Consider the following 18,904-nt stretch of genomic DNA (forward strand, 5'->3'; position numbering starts at 1 on the left):
TCACGCCCATCATTCGTCCTTTGGGGGTGTCACTGCTTGTCAACCTTTGAAGGAGGGGCTTTTTGCCATTTTTTTTTTTGTGGTTTCAGACGCGTTCCCCACCTTTATTGCCGATCTTGAAATATAAAAAGAGGGAAAAAAATCGGAGGGCAATCACGTTCTGGGGAACTTATTCTTGCTCCCTACGTTAAGTAATGCCGCACCACCTCTCTTGTGGTGACCTGTAACACTTAAGCTCACAGATTCCCTACTTACTACATCGAAATGCTTTCTACTCGTCCACAGACCAAGCAACAACTCTACACAATGCTATTCCCTATTAGATTCTTCCATCTCCCCCCACAATCCTCACACTATTGTACAGACTATGAGTAGCAGAAGGCTGTCATGGTAATAATTGTATGGAGTTGGGATACATTTGAATACATGTTACTAGACTATTGTAATTATGGGAAAGCAACCGGGATGTAAGAGGATCCAAGATGACGAAATAAATGCCACAAGCTATGGTGGTTATCCGTAATGTCATTAGTTTGTCTGGTGATGACATGGCATTAAACTGTTGGCCAACTCAATGGTTTGCCAGAACATGCAACGCTATTCTTCCACTTGGTCAAACTTGCCATACACCCTCTGCCAGTTCGTCGGGAGAAGGTTCTCCAATATCCTCGGTTCCAACTGTAGTGGATGTTGGAGTCTATGCCCCCCCAATTATTCATGGAAAAACCTGAAATCGTTTGTACTTTTTCTGCCCCCCCCTAATTTATTTGATTGAATGCTCCAGTTTGTTCTTAAAACCTGAACTGACTGGATATGTCGTGTACTTTTCATCAGTGCCAATTTAGTACTTTTCCATCATTAACTTTTACATTTACTTGTCCAACACAGCTTCGTATCTCATTTTTTTCACGGCAATATCTTCAGTGGGTTTGTTCCTTTCAACCGCAGTAATACAGGCATCGAATCCCTTTTCATGAGCAGCTTATTCTCAGAGGCACTGGCCATTTATGACACCTGAGTCACCGAGTGGATCATATGTCATAGACACTGCTGAATTGACCCACTGGTGATTATGCTATTCCTTGCTTCTTTTGATTTGATTATTCACCTGCACTCCAGTTTGACAGCTTATGGGACACCGCTCAGATTGGATGAAGTCAACCTTCAGTGATGAGACGAAGTCAAAAAATCGATTTTCTAGTTTGGTGTTGGCTTTGTGGTTAGGGTCCTGTGTTTGAGCCCTGTTGGCTGATTAACACCAGGTGGGGTTGACTCAGCCTGTTTGCCTTCTGAGGTCAGCTAAATGAGTCTCAGTGTATGTGTACTGGTGGAGGGGCACAGCTGTGCTGCCATGTGCAAGAACACAGAACTCTCGAGAGAGAGACTTTTGCTTCATCTCATCCCAACCCATTCCTCCATCATCCAGGAAAGGAATAAAGCAAAAGTAAGTTATTGGTAAGAGGGCAGCAATGAGTGTAAATGATTCCTCGATCACTTTACATTTTCAATGTCAAAGGGATTTTGAGGAACGATCTAAGATATTCATCCTGTGATTGTAATAAAACCAAATGGTACTTTTGTGCTCCCATTCCTGAGATTTACTTTCTCTGGTGCAGAAAACCCAATTAAGGGTGATTAGACCAGGGGTGGGGAACCTCCGGCCTCCAGGCCGTGTACGGCTTGCGAGACTGTTTGTTTGACCCGGCCCGAGAGGCAATTCATAGTATGGAATAGGCAAAGCCGAGAAGCGAACGTAGAATTCTTTTTACATTCGCTTCTTAAATATATCAAATTAAACAGTCTTTTTGCTATGAAAAAATAAATATTACCTTAACATTACCTTCACAACAACTACACCGCCTCGAACAGGATCTCGTCAAAAAAAAATCCTCAACATTACCTTTACGACAACTACACCGCCGAGAACATGATCTCATCTAAAAAAATAAATACTCGAAGCGAACGTAGTATTCTTCTTGCATTCGCTTCTTACTTTACCTGTAACTTGTTCACAACTATACGCAATTTCCGATTACTTTGGCCTGGATTCGGGATCGGCGATCAAATAACGTAAATCACGATTCAAAATTTTTTTTTGATGATGCGGGAGATATCTTTATTAAAATCAGTGGAGGAAATATACACCATGTCTATTTGGGTCTTTCATGTCTCCGACGATGCCTTTATCTCCTGGCATGTATCATTTCCCATGACAAAAACCGGAAACAAAAAATAACCAGAAGCAAAAGGGTCATAGCTAACACACGGATTCACAATTGCCATGGTATTGTGTTGTTTCCTATTCTCTCATGTGTACGTGTTAAGTAATATTCGCAAGATAGAAATAAAACCCAGTCGTGTTTATACACCGCACAGCGTTAAACAACCGGAAGCAAAAGGGTCATAGTCAACGACACGGATTCCAAATCGTCAGGGGTATTGTTTCCTATTCTCTCATGTGCACGCGTTAAGTATGAAGCTCACTTCGTTCGCTAAAAATAAACAAAAGCAACCTCAGAAATACAACACAAAAAAAAACTCCAGCCAGCGATTATTTTTTCCTAAAAAAAAAAAATTTAACAGACAGCTGTCATCTGTCTATCTTCACGTTCAGGGTCAGTGAATGCAGCACGTGCGTAACGTAATGTGTGATCGCGTAATCTCATGTCATCATTTCATTCAGTATATGCAAACATGGTGACTAACAAGAAAAGAAAGGTAGATGCGGAATGTCGCACTTTCCAAGAGAAATGGGCAAACGATTATTTCTTTGTAGAAGTAAAAGGCAAGCCAGTATGCCTAGTTTGTCTGGAAGCGCCCTCGGTGATGAAAAAGTCCAACCTCGAATGTCATTACAGCTCGAAACGTGCTAAACTGGACGAGTTGAAAGGACAAATGCGCTTGGATAAAGTTAACGCTCTTCGGCGGAGTTTTGGTGCTCAAAAAGCAGTCTTCATAAGACCACAATCTGACCGAGACAACACTACACATGCTAGTTTTGTGGTGAGTGAGCTAATCGCTAAGAAGCTGATGCCGCATTCAGAAGGAGAATTTGTGAAGGAGTGCCTTGTTGCCCCTGCGGAGCTGCTCGCACCGGACAAAGTAAAATTGTTCCAAAATGTCAGTTTAGTCCGGGAGCCAACCGATCAAAATTAAAAAAAAATTGCCCGGTCTGCTATAAAATTTTTGTGTTGATTTTCATAAAGAGACACCCTTTGAGTATATGAAAACCAATGTTGGCAATGGTGAAACTCTTGCGCAACAACACAGTCAACACTTTTGCGAGCCCCCTCTGATAACAAAATGTTGGCAAAAGCGAAGATGTAGGATGGGGGTAGGGGTAATTCATATTGTCCTAAAATCATAACCACTAAACCTATATACACAAATGACCCCTCATATTAAAGAGGAGTTCATTTCCTATATCACAATTGGTGTAGATTTAACCTACCTACAATTGACAAGGTTATATGTCAAACAACAAAAGATTTATGTAACTCAGAAATGCTTGACTATCAATGGGGTCAGGAACAAGAACATACTTTTACATGCCATGGTTTTAAGGAAGATAAAATTAGAAATGGATTAACACAATATTGTGACATGAAACATCCTCTTCAGAGGAAGAGTCACTCTCTGAAACAACTCCACCACATGAACCTCTCTGACCAAGGCATATGCATGTCACTCAGCAAGGCACAGCAGCCTTTTTGCATGAACATCGTTTCAGACATTTGGATAATTTGCACATGCAAGACACCGTTTTGTCTATGTTTGGCTTGGCTGGCTTAGACATGAGAATTGGGACCAGTTTTCCATTGATAAGGGTTCTGCCAAATGTTGTGGCTGGGGGAAGTGCTCGGTCACTGAGATGTGCACGTCTGTACAGAAGCAATTGATACAATGCTCTTAAAACAAGGAAGTAAAACGCATCTTCTGTTGCTGGCAGTGACCTAAGGTCTAATTTTGAAGAGACAAACATATGCTGCCTGAGGGTATTCAAACAGCTGAACCCTTTTTGGCCATGCAGAGCAGTCCAGTATACTCTGGCCTCATCAATGACACATTCTGTTGCTGCCATTTCACTATCTCTTCCAAAATCAACAAGGTGGGGAAGGTTTCCTATCAGTCCCAGAGAAACCTGTGCCGCTCTTCTTTTCACAGGAACACAGGCATCATCCCAACTGACTGGAAGAGGGGCCTTGTTGTCCCTCTCTGGAAAGGGAAGGGTGATCGCCAAGACTGCAACAACTACCGAGGGGTGACGCTGCTCTCAGTGCCGGGCAAGGTCTTTGCTCGGATAATTCTTGATAGGGTTTGCCACCATCTGCTTGAGCACCAGCGTCCAGAGCAGTCAGGCTTTACACCAAAGAGGTCGATTGACCGTATCCTTGCACTTCGTGTCCTCACCGAACACAGACGAGAGTTTCGGCAGGGGCTGCTTGCAGCCTATGTTGATCTCTGTAAAGCGTTCGATTCAGTGAATCGGGATGTCCTCTGGAGGATTCTTGGTCTTCGTGGGGTGCCACCGAAACTGATCGATCTGATGTCTGAACTCTACTCTGGTACTGAGAGTGCTGTGAAGTGTGGTGGTACCATCTCTGACTTATTTCCAGTTGTTACTGGAGTTCGTCAGGGATGTGTACTTGCCCCCACACTTTTCAGCACTTGTATGGACTGGATTCTAGGGAGGATGTCGGAGAGATCAAGTTGCGGTGCATCGTTTGGCAATGTCAAGATCTCAGACCTTGATTTTGCAGATGATGCAGTCATCTTTGCGGAGACTTTAGACATCCTCTTGGGGGCCCTCAAGGTGCTGAATGAGGAGTCGGAGCCGTTGGGATTATGGATTTCTTGGGTCAAAACTAAGATCCAGGCTTTCGGTGACATCTTGGATGCTGCTGTCCTGTCTGTGTCTGTTTGTGGTGAGGATGTTGAGGTCGTGGAGAGATTCACTTACCTTGGCAGTGATATTCATGTCTCCGCAGGTTGTGAGCCGGAGGTCAATAGACGTCTGGGTCGGGCCTGGGGAGTCATGGATTCACTGGATCATGGGGTGTGGCGCTGCCGGTACCTGTGCGGGAGGACGAAAGTCTGAGTCTTCAGGTCCTTGGTACTTCCAGTCTTGCTCTATGGGTGCGAGACTTGGACTTTGACCAAGGATCTGAGACGGAGACTTAATTCCTTTGGTACCAGGTCTCTTCGGAGAATCCTTGGCTATCGCTGGTCGGATTTTGTGTCCAACGAGCGGTTGCTGAGAGAGACTCGGATGAGATTTGTTACCTGCATAGTCCGTGAGCGTCAGCTGCGGCTGTATGGACATGTGGCTCGTTTTCCTGACGCTGATCCTGCTCACCAGATTCTCTCAGCGAGGGAGTCTCATGAGTGGGAGGCCAGTGGGCCGACCACGTGCCTCATGGTTGCAGCAGGTTGACCATCATCTCAAGGAGATGGGGATGGGCCTGGCATCTGCCTGGGGGATGGCCAGACGGAGGCCCCTGGAGTACCGGCGGAAAGTGGACGCAGCGACGCGCTGTTCTGGCACATGCTCCCATACCTGACCTGACCTCTTCTTTTCCCCTTCTGAATGGGTAGCTCACTGTGTCACATCCACACAACACATATGTGCACAGAAGTGTAGCTGCGACATCAAGAGGATTTTCTGGTACTTCTTGCTCAACACTTCTACCAGCTCATGAATAGGTAGGTATTGATTCTGCCGTTGTATCCAGAGTTCTTGCAATGTGTTCAAGCAGCAGAAGTGATATATACACAGCATAATTATGTCTGTATCTGTTGCATGCACAACAGCTCGATGGTGATCAAGATATTCCACACAATACGCAAGATGAGCAATAATCCTTGTATCTGCCTCTTCATGTTCTTCACAAGGTAAGTCCAGAACTGAACTTGATGCTGATGTGATGGAAAGAGTGTGACCTTTGTTTTCCATCATACTACCAAGAATGATGGTCACTCCATCCGGAATAGCTTCAGGACTCTCACAAAGGGAAGTGCCAATGAAGTTCTGAAGATTTCCTTTATTTCTTGGATTCTTCATGAATAAATTCCAGTCCGGAATTTCTAGACTCTTGGATGGTGAGAATTGTCTTGCCTGGTCTGTCTGGTTTCTCCTCTGCTGCTCATCACCCTTCAAAGTATGGGTATCATCAAAATCATACTGATCACCAATGATGTTGACACAGTTGCACATTTCAGGTTTCAACTGCAGGAGCTTGCGAAGATACAGCTGGGGAAGTTCACCAAATGTTTTCACACCCATTTTTTGGTATTTATTTACAAATGCCATTGTGTCTACCAGATAAACTGTGTATAGGTCACTCTGTGGTAATGATGGCAGCTGTAAAACAACATCCTGCTCAGCTTCAGCAATTAGCACTGCCACGAAATCAGACTCGTTGCCTTTGCGCATTACAACCCCCTGTGCTAAGCGTGGATCAACCTCAAACAGGGATGATGGATAGTCTGTCCACTCATGGGAAAATGCAATCTGTCTTGTGACTGGGTCGGCATCTCGATAGAAACACAGCACACGTGTAGTTGCAGTCTCATCTTGATAGATCCTGATTAAACTCTGTTTCCTTGATGGTTTTGATTTCTTCTGTGAGGAGAAAGTTACCAGCTTCAGTGGTTCAATCTTAATAGAGACCACCTCTTCTGCTTTCATAATGGCTTCCATGCCCTTAGCTTGAGCATGGACCAAGTCTTTTGAAGCAGCCTTCTCACTAGTTGCTCTATTGAGCAGAACCACTTGGTTGTTACACTGGAATGGGTTTATCATCTGCTGGCATATCACTTTCTTGATCTCCTCAACATGCATATGTTCTTCTGTTGCCTGCTTATGTGTTTCTCCATGATGAGTAGATTCCTGTTGGCCTAGATTAGCCATAGACTTTATGTTCTCTGATACAGCTGTGAGAAATGGTGCTGTTTTCACATATTTATCTCGAGCAGCTGGTGCCTGAGATATGCGTTTGAACAGAGATGTCTTCCCTTCATTGTTGTATGTCTGCTCCAGGGCCATGTCACTCCAAACACCATTGAATTTTCCTTTGGAAGAGTGAACTGTGAAGTACCCAACCTGGATCCAGCAAACCTTAACCGAACTGTGTTCAATAGAGTAAGAGGATTTTGGGGGTAGGGGTAACTTTGGTTGACAAAAATGTTAATTTTCTCTTTAAAAATTGATAGAACTCAATCAAATTTGCTGTTTTAATTAGCCATGGATACCATGTTCATATCACATTAAGAGAAATTAGTATTCTAATGCAGCATCTGCCTATGATAAGAAAAGTTCTAAAGGCCATCTTCAAAAAACGTTATTTTTAAGGCATTTTTCACAAAATTATGTACTTTTACGAGGTTTACTTTCACAAAGGCAATTTTTTTTTGTCATTTTACAATGCACTGATTGAATTCTTACATTTAGTTCACATTTATTTTTCATGAATGTGATTTTTTAATTTTTTTAGAAATTTTATTGACAATTGCTGTTTTATCAAATTTTTCAAATCTTCCTCAAACAAAAACGGCCGCCAAAATTTTTCGCAAGAGCTTATGAATTGCCAACATTGGTTTTCATGAACTGCAAACATATATCTAAACATCCTGGGGGTGTAAAATTTTATAGCAGAGGCTGTAAGGTCCAACCCTAAAACAGCCTCGTACACAGGTTGGCTCCCGGACTAGTTTGTCTCAAAGAACTGTCTCAGATCGGATTACTGAAATGGCGCAAGATATTGAGAAAACACTGAAGGACACCGCAAGAGATTTCCAGTTTTTCTCTCTGGCCTGCGATGAGACAACGGACATAACAAACACCGCTCAACTAGCCATTTTTGTGCGGGGGATTACGGCTGAGTTTGATACGAGCGAGGAGTTGCTGTCTTTGCAAGCCATGCATGGCACCACCAAAGGTGGGGATTTGTTTGAGCAAGTTGTTTTGGCTAAACAAATTCGAACTGCAGTTTGACAAGTTAAGTGGCCTGGCCACGGATGGAGCCCCAGCCATGGTTGGCGCGCAAAAGGGATTGGCTGCATTGGTCAAAAAAGAAATGAGTCGTCTCAGTCTCGATCCAAGTGAGTTAGTTGTATGCCACTGTATCATACACGAAGAGAATCTGTGTGCACAGTCCCTGAAGCTCAAAAAATGTGACAACTGTCGTTTCCACCATAAGCGTCATCAAAAGCAGAGCTGAACAGCCGCCAGTTCAAAGAGCGACTGAGTGAACTAGTCGGAGTACGGAGATCTGGTTTACCACTGTGAGGTGCGGTGACTGAGTCGCGGAAATATGCTCACACGGTTTTACTCGCTGAGAGAAGAAGTGAAACAGTTCATGGAGATGAAGGGGAAACCTGTCATGGAACTCAGTGATAGCAAGTGGCTGTGTGATTTGGGCTTCATGTAATATTCACCTGCACTTGTGAAGTACCTGTCAGAGCTGAACATCAAGCTCCAAGGTCCCAACCAGCTTCTCAGCTCTCTACAATCAAATGTGAAATCATTTGAAGCTAAAATAAAGCTGTGGCAAGTGCAACTGGAAAGGGGAAACTGTCCACTTTCCCACTCTGCAAGAGCAAAAGCCTGCTGGGACATCTGAATATGCTGCTGAGTGTGCAAAACTCCTCCAGGCATTTGGAGAGAGGTTCCAGGACATGAAAAGTAAATAAAGGGAACTGGACATATTTGCCACGCTGTTTAATGTGGAACCAGCTGATGTGCCTGACAACCTCCAACACGAAATCATTGAGCTGCAAAGCTCGGTACAACAACCTCCCTTTGCTCGAGTTCTACAAACTGTATGTACGTGTTGAGGATTTTCCTATTCTGAGGAGACGAGCACTGAAGTTTGCATCTCAGTTTGGGACGACCTACAGCTGTGAGCAGTTCTTTTCAAAACTGACTCTTGCAAAGACTCTGTTCCGCTCAAGACTGACTGACCCAAACCTGCAAAACCAGCTGCGAGTAGCATCATCATCACTACCACCTGACACCAAACGCCTCGCCAAAGAAACAGTTCCAGCCATCACATTAGGTGAGTCCGATATATGTGTTCAATGATTTTGCATGGCCCTCGAAGGATGTTCTAAAAATCGAAGCCGGATGACCTACTAAAGCCGGACCAAATGTCCGTCCATCAATTTTTCTTTCCGATCTTGATGAAACTTAGTATGTGGGTAGAGGTCGATGAGTGTTGCACAACGATATAACTTTTGTCCGGGGTCAAGGTCACGACGTCACGTAAGTTATAAAAATCGCCATTTTCAAAACCTATCTCGTCTGCCATTCTACAAGATATTCGGCAACTGTTTATTGATTATGATAGTAAAAAATATTATCTTTTATCTAACCGGACAGATTTTTGAATTTCCGTCCCGTTTGGCCGCCATGTAACCTGGAAGATGGTCAAAAACACCTCCCGGTACAAAAAAAAAAACTTTACTTCCGATCTTGATGAAATTTGGTATGTGGGTGGAGGTCGATGAGTGATACCCACCGACATTTTTTTTCCTGGATTCGAGGTCAGGGTCAAGAGGTCACGAAAGTTGTGGAAGTCACCATTTTCAAAACCTATCTAGTCTGTCATTTTAGGAGATATCTGGCAACAGTTCATCGATTATGATAGTAAAAAAAAAAAAATCAAAGAGATGACCGTCACTCCCACACAGGGGTAATTTTTGTTGTATACACTGTTGAAGTTCATGAGAGGACACAACGCACAGCAAGGGGAGGCAGGAGATGAGTGGTGGGAGAGAAGGACAAAACAGTGAGGAACAGACATTCGGAGATCTGTGGAAGGGAGAGGGATGGGGTGGGAACAGGTGGTGGACATTTCAGGGACTTTCAGGACCTTACACAATAGGGAACTTTTGGGAAGGAAAGCAGGGAATTTGAAGGAGGTGGGTTTTGGGTGGATTAACAGGGTTAGAAAAGATCGAAGTTTTGGATGGGTTATGATAAGACGTGGTGGTGAACTGCTGTTTTGACGACCTGGAGGGAAGAATGGGATTCAAGAGTGTGGGAGTTTATTCCAAAGATGGGGAAAAAAGAGAATATGAAAGTGAAGGTGTGCAGTGATTTGTGATTTTGGTAGTTTTACCAGAAGGGGGTTTCTGGTGTACCTTGAGTGCCCTGTGGATATATGGGGGTGGACATATCTCAGACAGAGCAGTGGGGGGCATATCTCACACAGAGCGCGGGGGGGGGGGGCGGTGAGACCGGAGAGGAGAGACAAAACGACCTGCCTGTGGTGAGAGTGAGGCCCAAAGACTCGGTCTCACCGTGGGAGATACCAATGATCTGAAATGCCTTGGTTTCCACAGCATGAAGGTGAGAGGCAGGAGCACCAGCCCAGAGGGGAAAGCAGTACTCCATCAGGCTGTGGAAGAAAGCTTTGTATCTGGCCAGGAGTCCAGGTGGGTTGAGGAAGGACTTGAACGACGGAGGATTGATTCCCAGTTGGTGACTAGCTTGAGGCCAAGTTGGAAATGTAGCTTTCCCAGGAACGATCATGACAGATAGTGAGATCCAGAAGCTTGAATGGAAGGACTTCTTCAAGAGGCTTGTTGAGAAAGCAGGGGGGGGCGGGGGGGCTTTCAAACGGTCCTTTTGGCGATTCATCGTGAGTGTGAGATTTGTCAGGATTGAAAGACATGTTCCACATGTTGGAGCAGTTTGTGATTTTTATTTTTATTTTTATTTTTTTTATCTTGATCTGCAGAGTGAAGAAGCTGCTGCTTGCTAGTCTGAGGGATGACAGAGGGTGGAGTCATCAGCAAAGAGATAAAGAGAATCTTGAAGTCTTTCCAAACAATCTCAATGGGATTCAAGTCTGGGCTTTGGCTGGGCCACTCAACAACTTTCACGTTCTTGTTCTGAAACCATTCCAGTGTTGCTTTGGCTGTATCCTTGGGGTTGCTGTCCTGTTGGAATGTAAATATTCGCTTTTGTTTAAAGTCTTTTGCACTCTGAAGCCGGTTCTCAAGGATTTGCCTGTATATGTTGTGCTTTGGATTCAGGCCAGAGTTCAATTCTTATCTCATCGTACCACAAGTATTCAACCCCTTTAGATCACAATTGTGGGACCACATAAGATTTCCTGATGACTCTATCTTTGCTCTTTACTTCATCTGGTTCCTTCTTGGTCTTCCGTTTTATGTATGTACAATATCCTGATACTGTGTGGACTGTGCTTCCCCACTGACAGACCGCTGGTAGCTTATACATGATGCGGCATTTGAGCCTGGGTAGTAAACCCCTGCTGAAATCCATCTGTCCAAATTCTTCCGGACATCTTTGTTCCTTTCACATTATTTTTATTTTTCATAATTCTCTTTATTCATCTTGCACACATTTCCTCTCGTTATCTCTCTGAGGAGAAGTGAGTGCTTGCAGAAATTTTTCTGATTCACTTTGCTACACCTGAATGAGTGTGAGGGTTGTGGAGTTTTTTTGGCTGAATCCTATCCAGGTTCCTCCTGATGACTCGATCTTTGTTCCTTACTTCTTTGGGTTCCTCCTTGGTCTTCCTTTTCATTCAGGCTGTCTTTCATGCGTCTTTTTGCCAAATCTAGGCATGCGGTCATGTGCCTTTTTTTTCTCGGGAGTGGCTTCTGTCTGACCACTCTCCCATAAAGCCTATATTTGTCAAGTGCTGTAGGGACCGTTGTCCTTCTGGCAGTTTCTCCCATCTCAGCCAAGGAACCGTGTAGTTGTAAGTGGTCATTGGGTTTTTGGTCACCTTCCTGCCCAAGGTCCTTCTTTCCCACTTTGGTTAGATGGCCAGCTCTTGGAAGAGTCTGGGTAGTTCCATATTCTTAATGATGCTCATTGTGCTCTTGAATTTTCAACACAAGAAATTGTTTTATACCTTTCCCCAGATCGATGCCTCTTCATAAGTCTTGATCGATGTCTTGGAGTTATATGGCAAGTTATTGTTCTGATATGCACGGTCAACAATGGGACCTTGGAAAGAAAGGTGTTTCTTTCTAAATTATGTCCAATCAATTGAATTGGCCACAGGTGCATTCCAATCAAGTAGAGATATCTCAAAGATTATCAAAGGAAATTGGATGCATCCAAGCCCAATTTGGAGTCATCACAAGGGTTGAATGCTTGTTAACCCAAGGCAGTTCAGCTTATTTTTTTTATCCGATTTCAATATAAATATGGTCGTAGTTCATGAACTGGTCACCCTAAAAAGGTGTTACATGTTTTTCCAAAACATCCACTTTCTTTTTTAACTACAGACCAGATATCTAGATATCTTAGTATGAGAAAGGTAATTTTGTCAAGTTTAATATGGAAAAAAACAAATAAAAAAATATGCAATAGTTTTTGTCTAACAGGCACATAAGTGATACAAGTCAGGGGTGGAGGTGGTGGATGTGGTGAGTCAAATTTGGAATAAACTGAATTTATTTCAATCAATAAGCTTTAATCTATTTTGTTATTTTTTAGGTGAGTAACACTTGGGACTTTCTGTTGCATGATGCAAAATTGATTATTCAACTCATTCAGCAAACCCTGACCAATATGTACAAACTCCTAAAAGAGATCTCATAAATATCTTTACATAGTTTATGTATCTAGCAGATTCTCAGGATTAATTTGGCACTTGAATTGTCCAAAACGGCCAAAGGATAACTGATCCACATCCAATTTACTCAAAGGGTGAATTCGAGATAAACGCGAAAATGTGTTTTCCTTGTAATGCATTATCCATTAAAGTTCATAATTAAAAATACCATATTTGCCATTAGTGGTTTTTGCTAAAAAAAATTTCACAAGTGCATGTTGCTTGGTGATGTCTATCAACAGAGAAAACTTGAATATTTTGACCCTGTAATGCAAATGATGGACCAGTTCATGAACCATGACCATATATATATTTCATTGACATATGGAGGGAAAAAAAAGAAGCTCAAATTCAGGCTGCAACAAAATGTGATAAAGCCAAGGATGTGAATTTCTTCTGAAGGCACTGTATAATATCATTGGTGATGAGCCAAATAATCCTATTTCATGTTCTTTTATTCAAAAGCTTTATTTCAGGTTATGAACAAAACTGAATGTTCATCTCAAACAACTTGTGCAATAGAGCACCAGATGATTTTAATCGGTATAAATGTACAGAGCTGTGGCTCACTTGTATGTATAAGGTGATGGAGAGGCAATTGTACACTAGGAATAATAAATATCAGGCTAACAGTGTATCTTCCTGACCACGCAAGTACAAAGCAATAACAAAACCTCAAACTTGAATTTGCATTTTCATTAATCTTTACAAATCAGTTTCATTCCAACACTTCAAACCAATTCTACAATTTGTTCAAAATGCCTGGAGGTCATCATTTTTGACCATCCCAAGAAAAGTCTTCTCAAACATGCATTTCCACAAGTTAAAAGTAGTCAAGTATTGATTCTTCAAAGTTACACCATTTTAATAAGTATCTATATAAAAAGAAAACTTCCTCGGTTGCGAGTTGTAAATCTGTACTCAGAAAAGTACAATTTATTTTCAAATGAAAAGAAGTTAAACGAATGCAACATCTGCGCTTGCACACAATGGTAAGTGACACTTTTCTTCCCAACATTTATTCAATTTTCTACTCCCACATCCTGTGCTATCCTGAATCATCAATGCACCAACAGGCTTGAAAGGCTTAGCTCTGGGTGCGGCAGGTTGTGCGTGGCCCACCGGGCCACAGTTGTACGATGTCGTCTTCACTCTCAGAACTTGAGTTATCGCTGCTGCTGCTGTCAGAGGAGTTTCCACAAACACCAGGTAGTATAGCAACACAATAAGTTGCCGAGGGGCATTGGATCTGTTTTGTAGTTCCCACAACAGTCATTGCACAAGGACGCACTGCAACTTGATGTCCCACATTCCCTGCAGACAATTTTTTTAATTAAATGCAGCACAAAGTTAAAGCAATATGTTTAAAAAACAGCAAATTATTTAAAAGGAAATACCAACATTAGGCCAAACAAAAAAAAGAAAGAAAAAAAATGTTTTCTGGCAACTTACATACAGCAACAAACTACATTCCCTGTGCCACATGCTTTTCCTTGCCTGCCTGTTAAAAGATTGCGTAGAAATGTTCCAGCTCGTTTTTGTCTTCTTTCATCGATCCAGCATGGTCCATATCCTAAGCTCACCGGGACTTTATTCCCAACGATCCATTCCTTTTAGCCGGTATGTCCTTGGCAATGTCGCTCGGCTGCATCTGACCCGGAAAGGTGACCCGATTCGGCCAAGGCGTACCGAGGATGTGTCCCCCAGTAATTAGGTCACATGATTAATTAGGTAACTGGTTAAACCTTTGTAGACTGAGGACCCGAGGTCATGTGGTTGAGTTATTGGCGTTCACGGTCGGTTAGCAACGCGCCACGTCACGGAGTTATCCGTGTGCGACAACCTGCAATTCTGGGGAGTCTGGGAACCCGAGATAGCTCCCTCCAAGTGGTCTTCTCACCCTCGAACCCCAACAACATGTTTCAACCAAATAAGCAAGTTAAGAAACCCAATTGGGCTTTGATGTACTTAAGTGAAGGTGACCAAATCTCCGACTTTCAGCAATATCAAATAACCCGTTTATTATTTATCAACTAGCAGGGGTACCCAGTGTTGCCAGGTAACACCAGGTCCCCCCTCCCACTCCACCCATTCCACAGTCCCTGCAGACTCCCATCCCACTCCTTCCCCTCCCTCCATTAGTTACCAAGTGCAGTTGCTCATGTTCAGATTAAAGTCTCTTATAGAGCACTTGCCAAGTGGCTTAAGCACTCGATTCAAAACCGTTAAGGTCATGGCAAGCGCTACTTAGTTACTTGGTAACTGAACACACCCCTGGACATCTTGATAGCATGCAGTACATTAAAAGTTTTTTTTTTTTTTTCAATTAAAGATGTCAAATATTAATCATTGGTATTGTTACGGCTGTAGAAATTTGCACAACACCAGAAAGGTCCTTAGATCAGTTATGCCGGTAAGTTTATGTGCAGATAGTTCCCCACCATTGTTTATAGGGATATATTCATGTTCACCGGGCTGTGACGCTTTGAGATAGCAGTTTTTCATTTCTCTAACATTATTTTGGACCAATCATCCCCAACAACCAAATCGCCACCACCAACATCATTCCCAAACAACTACAACTCAAACACCAGCACCTTCGCCTCGAACTCCACCCCGCAAACATCGCTACGATGCCCACAACAACCAAATCGCCACCACCATCATTCCCAAACAACCACAACCAAACCACCACCACCTTCACCCTTTTCCCTTCACTACCATCAACAACGCCACCCCGCAAACATCGCTTCATCTCTATCCCGCAGACAACGCCATCTTCACGCTGTCAGGACGAGCACTCTGATTTCTACCACGTCCGCTTTGCCGGGGTCGGAGTTCACGCTGTCAGGACGAGCGCTCCGATGATTTCTACCACGTCCGCTTTGCCAGGGTCAAAGGCCGCGCTGTCGATGCGAAGCCTCGGTGAATTTACACACATCGGCTCAGCCGGGATGAAGCTTCGGTGAATTACACACATTGGCTCGGCCGGGACGAAGCCATGCTGTCGAGGCTAAGCCTCGGTGAATTACACACATCGGCTCGGCCGGGACGAAGCCGCGCTGTCGAGGCGAAGCCTTGGTGAATTACACACATCGGCTCTGCCGGGGTCAGGAGTCACGCTGTCGAGCGAGTGTTTGTGATTTCTACCATGTCGGCTTTGGAGGTCAAAGGTCAGGGGTCGATTCTCGTTTCCCCGGCCCTATATAAGGATGAGCAGAACTGAGCTCAGGGCCAGTCGGTTTTACGGAGCTCGAGGCAGTGTCGAGAGAAGTGTCGGTGGGTCGGTTGCCAGTGTTGGTGAATGGAGCTCGCAGTCAGTGGTGGGGGAGACGAGCTCGCGATCAGTTACAAGTCAGTCTGGGTTCAGTTTTCGAGAGATTGAGCTCAAGTCAGCCGGTTGTGGGGAGACGGTCGTGGTGTCAGAGCGAAAGTTGAACGGAGCAGGGACGCGGAGAGGGGCTCGGAGGCAAACCAGAGGGCTACGTGGAGACCACCGCCAGGAAAAGGGGCGAAGTGGAGACCACAGCCAGGGAGAGTTTGCCGGAGCCAAGGCGGTCCAGGGTGCTCGTTCGAGCGTCAACTGGCTAAGAGGGCATCGACGTGCTGAGAGAGCATCAGCAATTTCCCCCATACCGAAAATCCGTGCTGAGAGAGCGCCGGTAACCCTCTCCGTTCCGTGGTGCCTGCTGTGTGGCGAGAGCCTGCGCATCCGGGTGGAGAACGCCGGAGAGAGCGCACTGACCAAGCCGGGTGCCCGAGGACAGGCGCGGCCACACCAGGCTGTGGGGGAGTAGACGTCGCGACCTGCCCACCGTCGCGCCACGAGGGCGCGGGTAAGACCCTTCTGTCTCCTGGGCCTGACCGTTCATCCAGGCTCCACGTCCCATTCGGTCCACGAACCTGTCTGCCACCCTTGTCTTTGGGGGTGGCTTTTCTTTGCTTTTTGTATAAATGCATGTGGTGGCGCCGTCGAGTAAGTAGACTTGTTTAAGTGACTGTGTGTGCGAATAAAACGCTTTATTCGGTGGTAATTCTTTTATCTGCTTGCTTTGACTGTACATACGTGCATGATTCATTGCTGTGACTGTAAATACGTGCAATGTCTAATAAATGTGCTTTTTGAACTGTTCCCCGTTCGTTGCGTCCTATTCCCTGTTTTAAAAGTGCCATCTTGCATCACGGAAGAAATTGGTAGAGGGGTGTAAGCACCCAGTAAACAGAATCATATCCGTCGAGGTCGGCGATAACACCGCTCGGTTATCACTGTAGCACGGAACGGACCGCTTCAGCGGTTCGTGTCCTAGGCCGACCTGCGACGAGGTACGATCGCCCGGTCGACTACTCGCGCAGGTACTTAGGTAGGTCGAATTTGGCAAGCAACCCTATCCTGCGTGGGTGGGCAATTGGCACGATCGTGGTGAGGTTAAACCCCCACCCGTGACTTGCTCCTGGCGGTAGTTCCAAGGAGGGTCATGACTGAATTGTCCGACCGGTGGGCGACGCGGTCACGATTCGAGTTAAGCGGCCGATCGCACGCTGGCGGGCGCGAATTCGCAACTATTTTTGTTGTAATGCAAACATACATTGTTCAGTATTGAAATTTACATAAACTCAGGTGTTTTTGAGTGTACGAAAGTGTACATGTACATTTCATACAACTTTAAAGTGTGTGTTCATGATAAATATCTCAGGAATTTCCACTGTGGTCTGGTGGCTCATAATGACGTATGCTGATATTAATGTTTATTTACTTCACATAATACAGTATGTGAATTACATGTCCATAAATTTGTTTATAAACCTTAATCAGGCAAAAACCAAGTTTTATTTTTTTAATGAGTGCTCTATTTTCTTTCCTCTACATTATAAGAACGAATCTCCATTGGACAGTGTATGTTAGCCCACTGCCACGATCGCTGCGAACGAAGCGTGCATTACATCGTTTGAGTTGTACTCAAAATATACCTTTAGTTAACGATGAAAGACGTGTTTCCAATCTTCAAATGTAAATCAAAGGCCTGTAAATAATTATCAGAGCTGTGTGGAGCGAAAAAGATGGTGGCGATTTATGGACGACTGGAGGGGAAGGCGTGGCCTGTAGAATGGGCAGTGCTTAGAACCCACCCACAGACACCAACTCAGGTTGATATATTCGAAAACTGCTGTATTGCATGAAATTTTAACTCGACGAGATATTTGCCACAAAAGTTTTATATCGATCATCAACTATTGCTGACTTTGTCGGAGTAAGAAAAAGCAACCAGAGTACAGTAGTTAAAGCACAATTTTAAAAAAAAATGCAATCTTTAAAAAGGAGAGTCATCTTGCTCAGTCATGCTGTTTACACGAGTGCTTACCAGCTTGCATTTAATACAATGAGCACCAATGGAAGTGTGCCATGTTTGGGACAAATCAGAACAAACACGTGGGATGAGGTGTGTGTGTGTGTGTTTGTTCTGCAATTAACCTCATAACGGGCTGGCAGGGTGATCGAGAGATACGCAAACTCACTTCCAAGCTGTCGAGCCAGAGTTTGAATTCTAACCAAGCTATAAATTGTCAACCCAGCGTTTCATCAATGAGTGTGCCATCCCTCGGATGGACGTTAAACTGGGCATCTCATCTGCCGGCATTAGTTGGTGGACGTTAAAGATCCCACAGTGTCCTTCGCGAAGAGTAAGTGAGTTATCGCCAGCATCGTAAACAAATTGCTGCCCTCACCATCAGAGGGCAATGCATCGGCACAGCTGCACCCTCGCTTATGATGCTATCCCACAGCCTTGTGCTGCGTACTATACGAAGAACACGGTAATGAGTTCTTCCAGGATCCAAAGATCATTGTTTAAAAATAAACATTGTTGGAGTCCTGTCATGATTAAATGGTCTGCAGACTGCAGAGCAATTCTGTTTGTACTTAAATCCACTGAACATCCTCTTGAGAATGTTTACAATGCAGTTTCAAGTAAACGCCTTAGAATTATCAGTGTAACCTGTCTGTGGCCAGTGTAGCTTTATGAATGTGAATAAGGAAATAACCCACACGTTTGTTAGAGAGCTCTCTGTTAGCCATCTAACCAATCATTTGTACAGTAACTGGCCTCCACAAACAAGAGGGTTTGTCCTTAAAAAAATCAACAAAATCCGCTCAATTGGCTGATGACATGCATATGGCCGACTCGCACTTGGATAACATTTTAAACAACCCATTTTTACATTCCCAAAAGGAATGTTTTAAAATTCACGAAACAAAAGCAGGTGAAAAGAATAACATTCCAATTGAGGGCATTTTGTCTTTTCTTTCC

The 18,904-nt window shown here is 44.1% G+C and overlaps 1 long non-coding RNA gene across 1 annotated transcript in view; it reads right to left on the minus strand.

The window, feature by feature from the left end:
* Positions 1-13,036: 13,036 nt before the first annotated feature.
* Positions 13,037-18,904, minus strand: part of LOC147020232 (uncharacterized) — a 9,562-nt gene continuing 3,694 nt past the window's right edge. Inside the window, exon 3 of the long non-coding RNA XR_015061722.1 lies at positions 13,037-13,913. This is a non-coding gene — a long non-coding RNA (uncharacterized LOC147020232). The remainder of the gene's footprint in view (positions 13,914-18,904) is intronic.

This window comes from Eptatretus burgeri, chromosome 9 (assembly GCF_056783735.1).
Source record: "Eptatretus burgeri isolate ZD-2024b chromosome 9, Ebu_testis_v1, whole genome shotgun sequence".
In the NCBI taxonomy this organism is placed as follows: Eukaryota; Metazoa; Chordata; class Myxini; order Myxiniformes; family Myxinidae; genus Eptatretus; species Eptatretus burgeri.